General features: G+C 40.8%; 1 protein-coding gene across 2 annotated transcripts in view; it reads right to left on the minus strand.

Annotated features, from left to right (window-relative positions):
• LOC118006655 (ADP-ribosylation factor-like protein 15) overlaps nucleotides 1-19,418 on the minus strand; it is a 401,185-nt gene that overhangs the window by 205,126 nt on the left and 176,641 nt on the right. The window lies entirely within an intron of this gene.

The raw sequence follows: 19,418 nt of genomic DNA on the forward strand, positions 1-19,418 counted from the left end.
AAATTGAGTCTGAGCCTAACTCAGAGAGCAGTGTAACCTAGCTGTTCAGAGAGGCTTTTTTTCCCCAAACAATGAACATTAGCTTGATATTTTCTAAAAGAATTACTTGCTGATCAGGGCAGCCTTGTTTAATTTCATCTAGAAAGTGAAAACTACTAGCACAATAACTTCATGTATCAAAGTGCTGAAATTTGTGATGAATTAAAATCTTGATACATTTGCATAAACCCATTTGGCAATGAGCATCCTCATGGCCTTGGTATGACGGGGTGTTCACAAAAGACACTGAGATTCTCATCAGCCAGGGCCACGTCTTATTCTTCTTTGTATTCCCAATATCCAGCACAATATATAACTTGAAGCTCAGTACAGGAATGAGGGAAATGAGGGAAGGAAGAAGTGAAATTATACACTAATTAGGCTTTATGGATTTTGAGACTAGAAAGACTTGGAGAGACTGTCCAGTCCAACTGTCTGCGGAAATTGGGGCCAAGAGAGGTGAAGTGAGTAATCCCCATTCATATGTCTAGTCAATCACAAAACTGAGATTTGCATCTGAGTAGACAACCTATCCAGGGAGGGCATGGGCATTCCCCACTACATCATGATGACTGCTTCCTTTACTTTCATTCAATTCATGAATAGCACAGGCAATGTTTGTATGGGGGGGGTGTGGTTAGGGGATGGGGAGGGAGGCTTATTGGTTATACAACAAAAATTAGATAAAGGTATTTCATCAATTTAGTGCATACGATCAAGTCTTAACCTTAAGTTCAGTAACTACATGTTAGCCATCCATTGAATATTTAGCTCCTATATTGAATATACTGTGCTAAGTGCTAGGGGCACAGAGATTAAGGACTGGAGTCGGCATGCACTAACTGGCAACGGCCAAACGTGTGCATCTCTTTCCAATTCTGTGTTCAAGGACACCATACTGGAAGCTCGAAACTGGACAGGGTGGGAATATTTTCACCATCAAAATCAACAACAGCTATCATCAGGTCTTTTCTTCCCCTGAAGGCCAACACACCACTGGATGACATTAAGAAGCCCACATTTTTCTGGGAGAAATAGAAAATAAATAAATAAATAAATAAAGCCCTGCGAGAGAGGTACTCCTTAAGCGGGATGAGAGCAAGAGAGGTGGCATCTCAACTGGACTGGGCAATTCTCTTCAAAAATAGTAGTTACCAAACACCTACCATTTATTAAGCACTTTCTAGGTCCAGGCACAGTGCTAGGTGTTTTCAAAAGAAGAGCTCATATAATTCTTATAACCACCCTAAGAGGGAGGTATAATTGACTCAGGATTTAAAACTAATTTTCAGATTTTAAAATCCAGGGTATTTGCCATAATATTTTGCTGAAACAATCTGCTATATAAGATGATCAAGGACAGTTAATGTTGAGTAACCTTCAATATGTAAAGACATGGCATATGAATAGAGGTAACATCCAACCAAGAAAGCAGAACAAAACAAAGCAAAGGAAATTAAGCCAGAGATTATTTAATATAGGTAGGCAGTTGCATAAGTGATGGTTGAACTAAGAAAACAACAGAGGCATGGAAATTAGCAACACCTTAGGCCAGGTTCCCTAGGAACAGAGTCTGCGATGGCATTTCTTGAATGCCTAATTACAGATAGTATTATCAGGAGAAACCAGGAGTGAAAAAAAAAAAGCAAGCTAGAATTGGGAAGGAGCTAGGCAAAGATACGGTTTCAGAAATCCAACCTCAGCTTGATCCACTGAGGAACTCTAGAGCATGTACTAAACCACAGAAGTTGTCCAGTCCAAAGGCAAGGGGGCTGGGTTGCTATACCCCTGTACAGTCATTGGCTATGAGCCACCCTAGGGAACAGGAGGGGGTAGGGATGTGATCTCATACTCTCCCAGACATACTTAGTTGAGGCAATTACGGTCAGCCAAGGGCAGGCCTCTGGAGAAGGGTACAGGTGTGAGTTATTAGCAGCCAATACTCGCAGCAGCTGGGAGATGGATGCACTGGCCCAGTAAAGGAGATCTGGGTAGGATACCAACAGCATCTGCTACAAGCTACATCCAGACATTATCCATATGCTAGAGAACCATCCATAAGCTTGAGGAGCAAAAGTAGCAGCAGTGTTACCTGATGGTAAATGTTTAAAACAAAAATACTGTGCATGTACATATCTGTATATAATTTATTACAAATTTTATTAAAGGATGTGTAGCACACAATTTTCATCTAACATATGCAACATGCTTTACTGTAAATTCCATAGAGCTCATTAATGCTCACAAAATGGTTCCGTGATTTTGCCCAACTTTTGTATCCATAGTCAACCAACAGTTGCAATTGACCAAGTACAGTTCCAAAATAAATGTTGGTTCTGCTAAGTGTTTTATGTGTATTAAATCATTTACCCTTGACAATCTTAAGAGGCAGGTATTCTTATGGCTCTCATTTTACCAATAATAAAACTAAGACATGAAGCGATCACATAATGTGGCCAAGGTTACACATCTAAAATATATATTTAGGTCTAATGAGATTGAAAGAGAAGGATCATTGACTGGGAAGGTGATAAAACTAAGCAAAACACTCTATTACCACATAAGCCAAGGCGGGGGGTGGGGGGGGTGAAGCAACCTATTAGAATAAAAGGTACTAGGTGCCTATATATATTAATGCTCAGAGTAGGAACATGTCCAAGAACATTTCCAGCCAATTAATTCAATGAATAGTATTATGAAGTATTATTCTATACAAGTCACTGAGCAAGAACCAGAAGAAATATTTAAAAATCCATTATTCCCTTTAGATCAAATCCTCAAATTCTTTCAAGTAATAATAACTACAACAAGGCCTATAAATACATTAGAGGGAATCAATACGGCCACAGCATTAAGAGGGTGTGCAGAGAATCAAATATAAAGAGAAGAATACTGGTTGCATATTCCAATGGAACTTTTCCGTTGGAAATACGTGGGACATACTCAAAATCCAACTCATGAGGCTCATCTCTTTCAACAAGAAACTATTTCCATCTGCCACATTTAGGAGCACATAAGACACCTGAAAATAGTGAGACAAAATGATGGTGAGTCCAATGATTGTGTTGGTAGAAACAAACCCAAAAAGAAATGTCATAATTCCTTAAAATGTCCCGTCTATGACAAAGTATGTGAATAATACATTATTAATGGTGCAAAGACCCTTTTCTTTAGTCTGCTACCACACAGTTATCTGCCCAATCTTAGCATTTCTGATGTTCATCACAAACATTGGGCCTGGAATTCGAAATTCCAGTTCAGCCTTTTGCCCAATGGCTTGGTCAGCAGCAGCCTAAACCCAGATTAGGGCCCAGGAAACCAGCAGTGGGATGAAGGGTCGTATAAAGTTGGTCAGTCTGGCTGAGTGGATCTTAGTTAAGCCACCAGATTAAAATGAGAAATGGATATGTCATTAACCAGCTGCCAGATGCTTTGAGAAGCAAGCCTAACTGGGAGAATTCAGAACACCCATTTGATGTCCACATCCCAATATTCCTCATCCACAAACGGAGTCCAAAGGGAGTAACATAACACAGGACATCATATCAAACAGTGGTCTGGGGCCACTCATTTTAATTACTGAATAGTGCATGCTTTGTGTCATTTAAATTGTTATATAAAAAGGTTAAACACCCAACTCAAACCCGGCCTGTATTTTGTACACTGATTAAAAAAACAAAGGAGTATCTTAACAGTAGAGAGGGTCCGATACTGCCTTACTAAACGTTGTAAGGAGCCTTTGGTCATCTAAGAGTTCAATCTGAGAGCCAATCAATCAGGAGAGCCTGGTTTAAGCCACTACAAGAGAAAAACTAGAAGACAGGAGCGTAACGTGTCTTCATTATGCAAGGTTCTTTTTAAAGGCACACTATGGCAACTATGGACAACTTTTCTATGGTACATATGGACAACTATGGAACATTGTCTTAATATTCATTAATTCATCTAAGAGACGATTATTGAGCACCTGGCACCATCCCAGGTGCTGGGGACATAGTAGCAAACAAAGACAGACAAAAACTTCAGTCTTCACAGGGCTTACATTCTTTACCAGCAGAGCCAGCCTAGCATTACAGAGGTTAAAAATGCCAAGTATCTGTTTTCCAAGTTCTCTCCTACAGCATGGGCAGATTATTTAGTTCTAGTAAACTGGGACTCAACAAAGGTTTGCTGGGAGCTTCTGAAAAAAAAAAAAAAAAAAAAGTGTCCCTCAATAAAAAGAGAGATGTCCAAAGAGAGCCACCTCTCTCTCCTGGTTTTTTTTATTTCATTAGGTGATAAGATGATGCTTTGAACTGTGTTAACCCAGCAGTCTTGAAGGAGACACGCCAACACACTGAGGACGTCAGAACGGGAAGCCAGAAAGAGCCTGGGTCGTTGAGAACACGGCTGAGCAGCAGTACCAACCACCAACATTATAAGAACCCCTTATTCTGGAGTCCAGTAAATGCCTATTATTCAAGCCAATTTTAGAAGACTACTTTGTTATTCACAGCCAAAAAAATGCTTAGTTCCCTTAAGTTAAAAGACCATAAATTTCTTACAAGAGTTGTTCTTTGAAAGATAAACCCAATGAGCTATAAAAAGCAAACAAACAAAAACAGGGATATACAGGAGTCAACAATAGCAATAAAAACAGTTGTTCAAAGTTGTCCCTATGGCGGGGGGGTGGGGGGGGAAGGCTGTCCTTATGGAAAATCTCATCTCCAGACCAGTGATTTCTAACTAAACTTTTTGTGTTAATTTTTTACCTGTGCTTTCCAATATGGTAACCACTAGCCACGGTGGCTACTGGGTACTTGAAATGCAGCCAGTGCAACGGAGGAACTGAATTTTATTTAAATTTGCTTAAATTTGAAGTTCAGACGCCACATGTGGCTGATGGCTACTGTACTGGATAGTGCGTTCTAGATATTCCTCTCGCTTCTTGCTGACTGCTAGGCACCCCTAAGACTAAAACAGCTAGAGATCTAATCCTGTCTCTGAAAGGAAAAGCAGGTAGCTGTGCTGGTCGAGGAGCAGGTGTGGGCGGTCCAATCCAAAGACGGTTTGCCGAGGGGCTACGTGTGGCTGACCGGGCACCAGGGCGAGGTCGTCCGCTGTGCTCAGCCACCCTGCCGCGACACAGTGAGGGTGAGGATCAAGACTGTCCTCTTTCCATCCTCTTACCACAGTCTGAAGAAAATGAAGGAGAGTAAGATTATTTTCCCTCTGGAAAACTTAATGAGACTGGAGAACCCAAAAAAGAAGCCAATTTTGGAGAATTTTAATTGTAAATTAATTCTTCAAATCTTAGAGAAGGAGGATGTATCCTCGGAACAAAAGTCACCTCAGCAGTATTACTTTAAGAAGAATGGTTTCCAGCATGGGGAGAAAACGTTCAGAGAGCAGGACCCAAGGAGGGACAGAAAAGTAATACTTTTAAATTCTTTTTTTACCCCTCCCATCTGTGGAGTCTTGGGTCTTTCTGACGGATGGTTTCTTTCATTCTTTTCATCTTCTCTACATCACACTCACTCAGCCTGTTTTTAAAAACTGATATACTAAGAGTTTGGGAGGACTAAGACCTACATATTTAAACTCAAACTTTTGTTATGGAACCCCCCCTTCCCCCCCCCAATAAGTCAAAACATCTTAAATTAAGCCCTCCTTAAATGGTCAATACAAAGTATAAAAATGTGAAGATTCAAAGTCAAGCTCTCCTAAGGGAGGTGTATTGTCCTATTTTGCTTTCAGAGTCAAAAAAAACCCAAAAAACAAAAACACCCCAAAACACTCTAGATAATAAAAAAAAAATTTTAGAAAAATTTATGTAAAACAAAAATGTGGTCTACATCATGGGAAGAGAACCACCACTGAACAGGATAAACGGCTGAGCTGGAGGAGACCACAGTCCTCAGGCTCACAGAGAGATGTGCTGAGAACACCCACGTAGAATATAAAAGACAATTAACACATAGTCGTCATCCACCCCCGCCTCACCGACATATTACATCACATCTAACCTTGTAAAGGTGTTTATATACATCACCTCACTTAACTTTTTAGGAGTTATTATCCTTATTTAATAGATGGAGAATTTGGGACAGAAAGTTTACTATGCACTTTTCTCCATATCCAGCTAATAAATGGCAGATCCAGGATTCAAAGTTTGGACTGATTCCAAAGACCATGTATTTTTTTCTCCTACACGGTGCTGCTTCCCAGAGAGTGTAAGAGGTTCCAATGAAAGGGAGAGAAGAAGAACAAAGGCATTCCAGTGGGGAGCGTGTGGCTGGGAGCATAAGCTAAGAGGAAACTAGGAGTGGGTGGGTGGGTGGGCACAGTGAAGACAAGGAGCCAAAGAAGTCTCAGCTAGTGACAAGTAATGGCGAGTGTGAAGACAGAATATGGATGGCTTTGTAAGCCAGTCAGTGTCTGGGCGTGAGGCAGCAGTAAATGGAGAATTATTTCAGAGCCTGGGGGACATTACCTGGGTAGTCTTGTCTTGCTTAAGGGCCTTGTTGACTACCCATTATCTGTTAGTACTTAGGGCAGACAGTACTACCTACCCATAGCTGAGCTTCTTCCAATCCTAAAGTGCCAAGCCTCTAGATTTCATAAACCTTAAAAATGAATACTCTCCACACTCCTGGACATATAGCTAACTGCACAGCTTGAAAAAGATTCACTTAGTAAGGTATTCCTGTATTTATTAGCAATACAGTTTCTTAGGGAGGGGTAAAAAATGTGGACAAGAAAGAAAAAGAGTTCTTCCTGCTCCCAAAGGGTATAAGAGAGTCAGTAAAGGAAATATATGTCGGGGCGCCTGGGTGGCTCAGTTGGTTAAGCGACTGCCTTCGGCTCAGGTCATGATCCTGGAGTCCCTGGATCGAGTCCGGCATCGGGCTCCCTGCTCAGCAGGGGGTCTGCTTCTCCCTCTGACCCTCTTCCCTCTTGTGCTGTCTCTCATTCTCTCTCTCAAATAAATAAATAAAATCTTTAAAAAAAAAAAAAAGAAATATATGTCAACAAATAGTTTCTGCCTTATTTTGGATTCCCCCAGTGTAAAGGGTTTATTCAAGCGGTGAATGCAGAAAATGCTAGTGGCAGAGTGAGGAAGTGGGAGAGGGAAAGAGACAACCCACGAAAAGAGCTATCCAAACAGCAACCACTGTGGGTAGCCTGAACTGACTCAGGCTAGAACTGGAAGCATTTGGGGCCTCATCCACCTACCTCCCATTAGTGGTTGCTGGAGGAGAACTGCACATTATTTTCATAACATCTCCAGCTTTGCCAAGGCACCGAGGTCTCAATAATTCTTGAGAGCGAAGAGGCTAAGACCCCATAGGGCTTTTAGAATTGTACATACTTGTGATCTTTAATATGCAAAAGGGACCACAGGGATCTGCTAAAACTCAGGCATATTTGGGGCTGTTTTTCAGCAGAAATAAATGTGTTACACCGAACTATCTTTACGTTCACCCTATCTCCTGTCCAAAGATAGGTCAGCCAGAGTTGGGAGTGCAATTGCAAAATTAAGAGGTCTATATAGGAACTGGACTATTCTCCTTGGTCTCATTATGCTGGAATTCTAACCCAGTGATCACATGCTTTGGAGCCTAGAAAGGTTATTACAACATGTGCAGCCTTGGCATCAGACTTCAAATAGCACATCCTCAGAAAATTTGGAAGCAGGTGGTCCTCAGCCTACCTTTTACAAACAAAAAGCTGTCACACCAACTGCCCTCTTCCCACGTCCTCCTGCCCCTCAACAAGGATTCTGGATGTCCGGGTTACACAAAGCACAACTGTACATCATTACCTTCACCATCAAGTTCTAACTACCGTACCTGAGGACTCCGCCTGCTCCCTGATTATCTTGCCCTCCTCTACGTTCTCACTCTGGTCCACACCCACAACCACTTTCCATCTGGATGACCAGAACAGCCCTCTAACTGATCTCCTTGCTTCTGTCCTGGCAGTGCTCTGATGACATTATTAATACTGATCCAGAAAACTAGCTCAAGCTCTATCACCACTCTGCTCAAAAACATCACAACTTAGCATTTACAGTTCTCTGTGATCTGGCTCCAACAGGCCATTCCTTACTCCATCTCTCCGTTCGTCTCCTTGTACCCTCCACAAGTGCAACTTGCTCTCTCCCAGACTAGACCAGGCTTCCACTATCACGTCTTTGGTTGTTATCCCCCCCTGCCTAGAGTTCCTGCCATATCCGTTCTCCCCTCGGCTCCTGCACAGGGAAATCACCACCTGCCCTGCACGAGCCAGATCACCTATTCCACCCAGCCTTTCCACAGTCTCCTGGCTGGAAAGAACGTCTCAGAAACTTTTAATCTCTTTCTCTCGGCACTCTTCATAAGACTTTCTACCCCGTAGCAGAGTTACCTGAATGCACATTTCATCTCTGAGCCGTCTGGGAGTTTGGAGCCTTGGTGTGCCTCACTCATTTTCACACTCTGAAGGCCTCTAACACAGTCTTACACAATCACTATTTTTTTCCATGAATTGGTTAATCTTTTATATAATGTTTACTCAGATTTCTCACATGCAGAATGTAGAGTTCACCCAACGAAACATTTCATGACACAGAAATAAGTTATCTTCTTGATGGATGGTGGTAGCTTGTTGGCTTACTGTTATTAGCATGTAGTTTTTACATTTCTGGCACATACTCAGTTCTGCAAGGAATTGCTCATCCGACATTTTTAATTTAAAAAATTTTTAATTCCACATACACAATAAACTTACACTCTATTCACAGCTTTTTGCCTTTCTCAGAGTTCTGTTTTAGTATTGGGAAATGTGCAGCCATAAGGGTACATGTGCTGAGCACCGTACTAAAACACAACTAAGAGCATTACCCTGTGCTCTTCGGGATCCGTCAGCCTGCCCTGATGCTCCACAGAACAAGCAGCTCTGAGAAACTGAAAGTGTAGAACAAACAAGCTGTGGGAAGAGTTGTGGGGAAATGTTCCCTTCTGTACTCCCATAAAAGCCAAGGGCCTACTGCCTAGAAGACCCACAAAACCAAGGTGATCACTATGTGCATAGCTCCAAATGTTTACCAAGCAGCAAATTCCTGGGCTATTGGCCTAACACAAAAAAACAAAAAGCACATTTTGTAGTATTCTGGAAAATCTGGTGCCCAGACTAGGAAAGAGTCTGGGAACAATTTTGTTGCAATTGCCACTGACCAAGCAACAAATTGGGAAGAGCCACAACGTGAATTTTCTGGCTGAAATGGAAGGCGTTTCTTCCATACTCGGGGTGAAATACAATCTTCTAATACTGTGGAAAGGCTACGGTATTCTAGCGTAGCTTACCACCCCCCACCCAAGTATTTTTTACTGTAAACTTTGACTTACACCAACCATATGACAAAATTGACAACATGAGGTTCTAGATGCACATAAATTCACAGCCCACAGAAAAAGTTTACAACATCTAATGTCTCATCCCACATAGCAATAAAGAATAATTAGGACAACAGATTATAAGCTTTGACCTTCAAAGGTAGAATATTAGGTTCTTATTCTAACTGTAATTTTTTTTTTTTAAAGATTTTATTTATTTATTTGACAGAGAGAGAGACACAGCGAGAGAGGGAACACAAGCAGGAGGAGTCGGGGAGGGAGAAGCAGGCTTCCCACAGAGCAGGGAGCCCGATGCGGGGGCTCGATCCCAGGACTCTGGGATCATGACCTGAGCTGAAGGCAGACGCTTAACGACTGAGGCACCCAGGCGCCCCTCTAACTGTAATTTCTATTTTGTGATTAATTTGACCTCAAAACATTACTAGTAACCTACTCATGTAATAAAACCTTAAGGGAATTCTGCTTGGTCCACAACATTTATTTGATCCCACTCATACTTACCCTTTGTCTTTTAATACTTCATTTATTTATTTATTTATTTTTAAGATTTATCTATTTGAGAGAGAAGAAGAGAGAGTGCATGCACATGAGCAGGGGTGGGGAGGGGCAGAGGGCCAAACAGGAAGCCCAATGCAGGACTGGATCCAAGGACCCTGAGATCATGACCCGAGCGGAAGGGAGACACTTAACCAACTGAGCCACCCAGGCGCCCCAATACTCTGTTATTCTTGATGGAAATGCTTATCACAACTCCTAAAGGAGGTTTAAGTTTTCTTTCATGTACTCTTCCCTTCTGTCCTATTTGTTGCCACCCTATGGATTATACAAGTTCAGCAAGGGTCCATGGTTAGGCTTAAGCATAAAAGAGCAAATGGAAAAAAAGAAAAAAAGCAAAGGGGCGCCTGTGTGGCTCAGTCGTTAAGCGACTGCCTTTGGCTCAGGTCATGATCAAGCCCCGCATCGGGGTCCCTGCTCCTCGGGAAGCCTGCTTCTCCCTCTCCCACTCCCCCTGCTTGTGTTCCCTCTCTCGCTGTGTCTCTCTGTCAAATAAAATCCTAAAAAAAAAAAAAAAAAGCTAATATACATTATAATCTGAACTCTATATTTAGACAAGTCAATGTGCTTTACAAATCATAAATAAATAGGGGCAGTTGTCAGCCTAGGGATCACTTATGCTCCAAAACTTTTGGAAGGCTCCAATTTTTTCAGAACTTGGCACACATAATTTTCCCTGAAAATAAGGCAAGCACTGGAGTTGGGTTTAGTCGTGAGAGGCAGGTTAGCTCGGATAGAGGGTAGGACAGTGGAATGATTAGCACGGACCCTGATGTCAGACTCACTGGGTTCAAAATCTAGTTCTACCATGTCATCTTAGTGACCTCGGATAATTGGCTTAGTTGTTCTAAGCCTTGGGGTTTCCCTTTGATAAAAGGGAAAAATAATAATACTTAGGTACCCAATAGGATTGTTGGAATTAAACGAGATAACTCATTTGGCACAGTGCTTGGAATATTCTATATGTTCATTAAGTGTAGTTAATTTGTTATTGTTTCTATTATCATTGGGCCACCATTTAAGCCTATAACTTACTGAACTATGGTACTAACCTGAGTTCTAACGCCTGGAAGGAAAAGTCTACCAGGTGCTGACAGAAACTGCGCAAAGGAGAGAGTACTTTCCTCTGCTATTTCCAGTACAGCCAATGCTATAAAAAATAAACCACGTTTTTGTTGTCTGATTGCTGAGGCTAGGACTTCTAGTACTATGTTGAATAGCAGTGGTGATAGTGGACATCCCTGCCGCGTTCCTGACCTTAGGGGGAAAGCTCTCAGTTTTTCCCCATTGAGAATGATATTCACTGTGGGTTTTTCATAGATGGCTTTTATGATATTGAGGTATTACCCTCTATCCCTATACTCTGAAGAGTTTTAATCAAGAAAGGATGCTGTACTTTGTCAAATGCTTTTTCTGCATCTATTGAGAGGATCATATGGAAACAAACGGAGGGTTTTAGAGGGGAGGGGGGTGGGGGGATTCGTTAGCCTGGTGATGGGTATTAAAGAGGGCACGTTCTGCATGGAGCACTGCGTGTTATACACAAACAATGAATCATGGAACACTACATCAAAAACTAATGATGTAATGTATGGTGATTAACATAATAAAATTTTTAAAAAAATGAACCACGCTTTTATTTGAGGTGGACCCTTTCTTCTTTCTAGTAACTTCCTTCTTCATCCTGTATCTCCCACAGCCTCTAGGACTTCATATTCCCCAATTTCTTCCTCCCCCATTGTTGTTGGTTGGGGGTGGGGGGAGGAATCTGAACATCAAAGAAACTTCTCCCCTTCAGACGAGTGTGCACGTTCCTTTACTACCAGAGGTCTTCAGCTAGATTTTTAAAGAAGCAGTGTTGATTTATCATTTTAACATTAAGATGACACTTTCATGACACTCTCATTTTATAGGATGAGAAAACCCCAACTGGTCACTACTGCAGACTGATTTCACGTGTGTCTGTGTACCTTTAGGAGCGGCTGTTACACAGACGGCTGACATACGGTGGATATACACACTTTACATTTCCCTCCCTTTTGTTATAAAGTCGTGGATCATCAAAAACTGGTACATTTATTCAACAACTCGTATGACTGCACTAGCAAGAGCTCAAGAAGCGTGGGTTAAGGCAGGGTTGCCATTTCGGGCAACAGTTTTTGTTTTTTTTTTTTTTTTAAAGGACTACTTTTAAATACAATGTAGGTGCATTAGGAGTAGGAAAAAGCAAGCAAAACTAGGTACAAAATGAGCTCTTTTTCTCAGGAATCTTTGCATCTGTTTATAACCCACTTTCTCACACTCACAGCTTTTTGGTAGCTTTTCTGTAAACATGCCACATTCGTCAGGTCTCTATCAATTAACTTTGCTAAGTATACTCAGGATCTTCCTGCTCAATGCGTTCACTACTACGTCTCCAGGTGTCTCTGCAGACTCTGGCACAGAGCAGCCTGTCTGTATTTGTGGGGAAGTTAAGAAGTGAATGAAAGGATGAATATGTGCGTTCTTTGCCCATGAGTCGGAGTATAAGCAGTCTCATTTTTATATAGTCTAAAATACCCTTTATTGCTCCCTTTTTTTAAAAAAGTCTTTATTATTTTAGAGAGAGAGCACGAGTAGGGGGAGGGTAAGAGAGAATTCCAAGTGGACTCCCCGCTGAGAGTGGAGCGGGACGCCAGGCTTGATCTCACGACCCTGAGACCATGACTTGACCAGAAATCAAGAGTCGGCCACTTAACTGACCGAGCCACCCAGGAGCCCCTCCCTTACTTCCTTTCATAATTCTTGTCTGAAATACTCTTCTCTCTGAGCTTCTTTCTAAAGCAGGGCAGTTCTTTTTTGTCCTCAGAAGTAAGTTTTCCGTCTGTCCTTCGAAATTGCCCTTATAAAAGGAATACTAGTGATAAGACCACTCCACTTCAGACAATTCCAAATGAATAAACTCTATAACCCTGGCTGGCTGAACGACTCATTAAAATGTCCTTAGGGTAATCAGACTTCCTTTTTTACACACTTACTGTATATTTAAATGAGATTAGCCCACTACATCACACATACCATTAAACAGATTTCTTCATGTGTAACTACATCACTACATCAATAATCGCCACCTCTGTCTTTGAAGCTCTGCAATGTCTCCGATTATCTCAAGAGGCAAGTGGAACTCTCAAAATGAAATTAATTTCAATTAACTATAAAATATAAGTATGTATGTATCACCCAGCACTTGGGGACAGAGGGTTACACAAAATAGAGTGTCACAGCATAAAAAGATTAGGAATCAGTGCACTAGCCAAAGAGAAGACAAATGAGTTTGAACACTGCCTGAGGTTAAGCACTTCACTTCCAAATACAGTTTCCCATGAAGAACACACTCAAAAGAAAAGAGACAGTGCAATTTAAATGATGCTAAGCCTACTAAGTTTTCTTTAGATTGGGTTAGTTGAAGAATATATTTGCTTGAGGATAAAGAAGAGATTATATGAAAAGACACATTTATTAGGTATCCCGTAGGGCTCCACAATGCTGAGTTTTCTTAAAGCTCTGATATTAGGACTTACTTTCAGAGCTGACTAATGAGGCCCTGTCACACCATTCATGTCCTCTTTATTTTAGGTAAGTGAAACAATTATAGGGTAGACATGTATAAAAGTATGCCAATCTGACATAAGATCAGAGTCCTTTAAGAAAAAACTTATTTTCAACACATTTATCATATACTTGTTGCTATTTTGAATAGTATCTCTTATATACAAATGGATAAACCATGCATGCAGCAATTAGGAGAGGAAAAACACTATCTACCTCACCCCCATTCTTTGGTTTGTATCTTTCAAGATCTATTCCTTCTTTAATTAGAAAAATGATGGCCTTGCTGTAAACCTCAAGAATCAGATCATTTCATTCAGTGCACACACTTAGGTTCATACACATACAAACACAGTCTTAGTATACTAATCAATCTAAGGTTCTGTATCCTTGTGAATAACCAATGTCTAAGAAATAATTTCTGCCAAAAAAAAAAACAACAGGAAATATTAAAAGAATGACCCACATTTTATATTTTCACAAAGGAAATGACATCTTCTCTTTCTTTACACCTGCCATAATGGAATCACAGGTACTCAAATGTTCTTTTGAGTTTACATGAGGAAGGTTCTGTCAAGAAAAGCATATGATCATCGTAATAGAAATAATCAAAAGCCTCACAGAGACATTAACAGCAAAAGCTATCCATTATGAGAGGCAGCCTCCAAGATGGCCCTCAGTGATCCCCACTTCTTGGTGCTGAGGCCTTTGTGTAATCTCCTCCTGAGTGTGGGCTGGTCTAATGACTTACTTCTAACCAACAGAATGTGGCAAAGGTGGGGGCGTCTGGGTGGTTCAGTTGGTTAAGTGTCTGCCTTCAGCTCAGGTCATGATCCCAGGGTCCTGGGATTGAGCACGCGCCCCCCCCCCCCCCCCCCCCCCCCCCCCCGCCCCCCACCCCCCGCCGCACTCCCTGCTTAGCGAGGAGCTTGCTTCTGCTTCTCCCACTCCCTCTCCCCACTGCTCATGCTCTCAAATAAATAAATCTTAAAAAAGGGAAAAAAAAGAAAAGAATGTGGCAAAGGTGATGGGATGTCACTTCCATGATTAGGTTACAAAAGATTGTAACTTCCATTTTAACTACAGATTAGCTCTGTTGCCTTCTCAGTCAGGATACTTTTATAAAGCAAACTGCCATATTGCAATGGCACATGAGCCCAGGAACAGAGGCAATCCTCTGGCCAACAGGTGGCCAGGAACAGAGGCCCTCAGTCTAACCATTCCTGAGGAACTGAAATCCTCCAAGAAAAATGTGACCTTAGAAAGGGATCCTTTTATGGCTAAATATTTCACCATATAAATATACCATATTCTGTCTGTCCATCTGCTGATGGATGTGCTGGTTGTATCTACCTTTTCTCTTTTTTTTTTTTTTTTTTTTTAAGATTTTATTTATTTATTTGAGAGGGAGAGACTGAGAGAGAGCAAGCACATGAGAGGGGGGAGGGTCAGGAGGGTCAGAGGGAGAAGCAGACTCCCTGCCGAGCAGGGAGCCCGATGCGGGACTCGATCCAGGGACTCCAGGATCATGACCTGAGCCGAAGGCAGTCGCTTAACCAACTGAGCCACCCAGGCGCCCGTTTCTACCTTTTTTCTACTGTGAATAGAGCTGCTATAAATATTGGTATACAAATTTTTGTTTGAACACCTATCTTCAATTCTTGAGTATATAACTAGGAGAATTGCTGGGTCACATGGTAATTCTGTGTTTAACTTAAGAAAAAAAAAACATATTTACCTTGCTAAGTCTCTAAGTTTGTAATAAATTGTTACACAGGAATAGGAAACAAAGCTCAAGAACCTGCAGCTAGGTAGCAACTTCCAGAATGTGAGCTAATGAACTAGACGTGGGGAAAAAAAAACTTACCCTAAATCTTACTGGCAACTTGTTATTGCTCTATGTAAATAGCATCTAGTAATTTTTCAAAATGTTTCTTTCCAAGGCAACATTTAAAAAACAAATTGTTATGAGGGCTTATTGAGTGCCATGTACTACACTCTACTGTGCAGGTAAGACCATGGAACAGACATGGTATCTGCCTTCAGAGTGCACAGATCTCTTGATTGCTCTGATTTTCCCCAGAATTATTCCTCCTCACTTTACATGTCCTCCTAGAGAATGTCTTTACTCCCATTGTTTCAGCTACCTCTAATATCCTGAAGACAGTTCAAATGCCCTTATCCAATCTTCTCCAAAGCCCCAGTATTCTTATTCCTTACCATCTATCTATCATAATATATTCCCTTCTAGAAGTTTCCCAGGTATTTTAAACTCAACTTGTCCCCATGTGAACTCATTCTTGCCATGAATTCTTTTCTAAACCAGTCTCCTGGATTCCCTGTCTGGGAATTGACAGCCACCCAAATTACGAATCTTAAGAATCATCCTTAACCCCTTATCCCTTTTCCTAGTAGTCAATCAGCCATCACCCAACTTTACCGTCTATGTAACCGCCAAGCTCTTGGACACTCTGAAACTCCACCATTCATTTTTCCTATGGTTCTTTTTCCCCTGTTCCACTCATGTCTTACCAAAAAAAACCCTATGCACATTTCAAGTCTTACATCCAAACATCTCCTCTAGTGAAGTCCTCCTTAATTTTTACAAAACTGCTGTCTCCATCCTTTGTTATTCTAGAGCAAACTGTTCATCCCTTCACTGTTAGGATCTTGTAACGAAGTTTTTTTTAGTACTTCCAGCTCCTTATGACTGCTCTGGACTGACAATCTCTACTTGTGCTTTGAGTCCAATTCTTTTGTATATTTCAAGGACCTAGTATAGGAACAGGCATAGAGTCCTCAATTAATTTACATATGCTGAACTAAAAATAGCCATCGGATTTATATTACTCATTCACTTACTCAACTAACAAATATTTATTGAGTGGCTTCTATGTACCAGACCCAGTTCTGGGCACCAGGAAAACAGTGGTCAACTACATACATGTGGCCCCTGCCTGACTCATGACCTCATGGTCTAGCAGGTCACTGAACTGATAATATCTTTATGACAGTATGTCATTTAGGCTTCAACTTACATGTGCTGCAAAGTATTTCCTATAACAGCGTATTTATTCTTCTGATCCTTAAAGTAGTAACAATTGGAAAGTTAAGCTTCTTTTGGATGAGTTGTAAATAAAATAATTTTACTTCCAATGTCATCATCACTGCATTAAAAAAAAAAACCTTCCTTGCAGTCTCAAGGCATATGACTGTACAATATATCTAAACACCTATGGGATACCTCAACTATCCAGCACACAGCCAAAAACTAGGAGCCATGGGGCAGCCAACAGAAAGGGCCCCAAATTAACATTCTAAAGCTCACATGCTTAACCACTCTAAAAAGTCCCTCAGGCCCACACAAAAATCTTGCCTAGAAAAAAAATGTGATCACACTTAGATTCTTGGCTCTCTGCTCAGAGCATATTAGAAGTAGTAAATCATTATGTGGGAGACAGAGGAGAAATAGAAACCACCAGAGACAGGCATGTGGACAGTAGCAAGAAGAGACAGCCACAAAAGAAAGCAAATAAAAAAATTAGAACATTTTAAAAGAAAAAGAGAGGCAAGATCAACAACTATGAAAGAAAAAAAAAAAGGCAAAGACCAGAAATAAAAAAGGCCAATAGTTCAGATTTAAGGTAGCAGGGAAGAGTCACCCACTGCCCTCTTGACAGTATTACAGGGTTTTTAATGTTCATCAAATACACGATGTATTATACTCCTGCTACTTCCATTATTATGGAGAATTTTAAATATATGTAAGTAACTAAAAAAGTATGATGAACACCATCACTCAGCCTCGACAACCATCAATTCTGGCCAATCCAGCCTCAACCTAATTGCTCTGTCATATTATTTTGAAGCAAATCTCAGGTATCATATAGTTTCATCTGTAAATATTTTGGTCTAGGTTTCTAAAAAAAAAGAACTCTTAAAGACACAACCAAAATATCATTACATCTAAAAGAAATTAACAAGTCCTTAAAATCATCAAATATCCAGTTGTTCAAATAATATTTCGGTACTAGAGGTATACCCTCAGCTGTTTCCAAAGTGTCCAAGTGAAATGCTACTGTGGCAAGTATAACATATAAGAATTTCAAAGTCTTAAAAATCAAATTGCAAGGTTTTCAATCCATTCTTGGTATTAAAATGTCTTAGTATTTCATCAAAATCTATTTTTATACTCTTAATTAGTTTAATTGGTTAAATGCCACGTGAGATACAGTAAGTGTTTTAAGAAACACCTTCTTCGCTAATGCAACAGCTAATGGAAATGTAACATTGTCAAATTATGGCACTGTAGGGCGCCTGGGTGGCTCAGTTGGTTGAGCAACTGCCTTCGGCTCAGGTCATGGTCCTGGAGTCCCGGGATCGAGTCCCACATCGGGCTCCCTGCTCAGCAGGGAGTCTGCTTCTCCCTCTGACCCTCCCCCCTCTCATGTGCTCTCTCTCTCTCTCTCAAATAAATAAATAAAATCTTTAAAAAAAAAAAAAAAACATTATGGCACTGTAGTATTTTAAACTTGTTTAATTAAGGGAAGACCTTTTATGGAAAAGCCATTTATTAAGATAATTTTGTTTACAGCCTACAATAGTTCCTACAGATTTGAAGTATAAGAGTTTGATTCATTATTATTTCAAAGCCATATACTAGTTCCCCGAAATCATCAGGGGTGGTCTGTTTACTTACAGTAACCTTGAGAGAATTTCATGTCACAATCCAGCTGCACTAGTACTAAGTTTTAATTATCCTTCAAAAGTAAAAAGGATGGGGGCACCTGGGTGGCAGAGTCAGTTGAGTGTCTGACTCTTAATTTTGGCTCAGGTCGTGATCTAAGGGTCATGAGACTGAGCTCTGCCTTGGGGTCCCTGCTCAGAGGAGAGTCTGCCTAAGACTCTCTCTCTCCCTCTCCCACTGCCCCTCTTCCCTCCCCCATTCTCTAAAATCTTTTTTAAAAAAAGTGAGTAGGATGAAACAATTGTAATGATACACACCTGAGAAATCTAGACTTTATCTTCGTTAACCACAACCTGGATAGGAAGCTAAAAGAACTTGAACACAGGGAGATTGGTATTCTCTTCTTACAATTAGAAGCCATGGTTTTGAAGGAAAAGTAAATAAAAAGGACTATCAGTACTTGAATTGGGAACTGGAAACATGTGGTACATGTGAGGAAGAGTGTGTGTGTGTGTCTGTGTCTATGTGGTAGGTGAAGAGGTAGTTTGCTCAGCATAAAGTTCAAAACAGCTTCAGACTGAAATCAGAGAGAAAGTATCCCTTGATAAAAATCTCACCTTCCTAACATATATGTACCTTGGAAGGATTACAGATGTACTGAAATTCCTGTGGTCATTAGGGTGTCCAGTGGGGGCCAGGGTACAATCCTCTCATTTCTTGTCATCACCTCTCACAGTAAGTAGTTTCTGTTTATCCCAATATGTCATAAAAATATCATTTTCCATGAGTCTGATGTGAAAAATCTTGGGAAGCATTGGTCAAAAGAGCTTAGGCTGCCATTCAAGGCTCCTGATGGTCTGACCCAAGTGACCTTTCTATCCTCAAATCCTTCCACACCACTTATGAAACCTTTGCAGCGTCCAAAACGAACTGCTCACATTTTCATCTTATACCCATCATGTTCCTCAAATGCTACCGCCTCTGCTTATGACTTTTCCCTTGGCTGGGAATCTCCTCTCTCCCTAAATCTTTCTATCTTCGAGTGTCATCTATTCTCAAGTCCTGCATTAAATGCCACCTGCGCCACAACCATTCCTTTTACTGCACTTGTACATCATCTTTTTTCCTCCACTGAAGAGTAGTTATTTGTAGTTTTTTTAATGTCATGTGTA

Source organism: Mirounga leonina, unplaced genomic scaffold (genome assembly GCF_011800145.1).
Source record: "Mirounga leonina isolate KUSES-001 unplaced genomic scaffold, KU_Mleo_1.0 Mir_98, whole genome shotgun sequence".
Lineage (NCBI taxonomy): Eukaryota > Metazoa > Chordata > Mammalia > Carnivora > Phocidae > Mirounga > Mirounga leonina.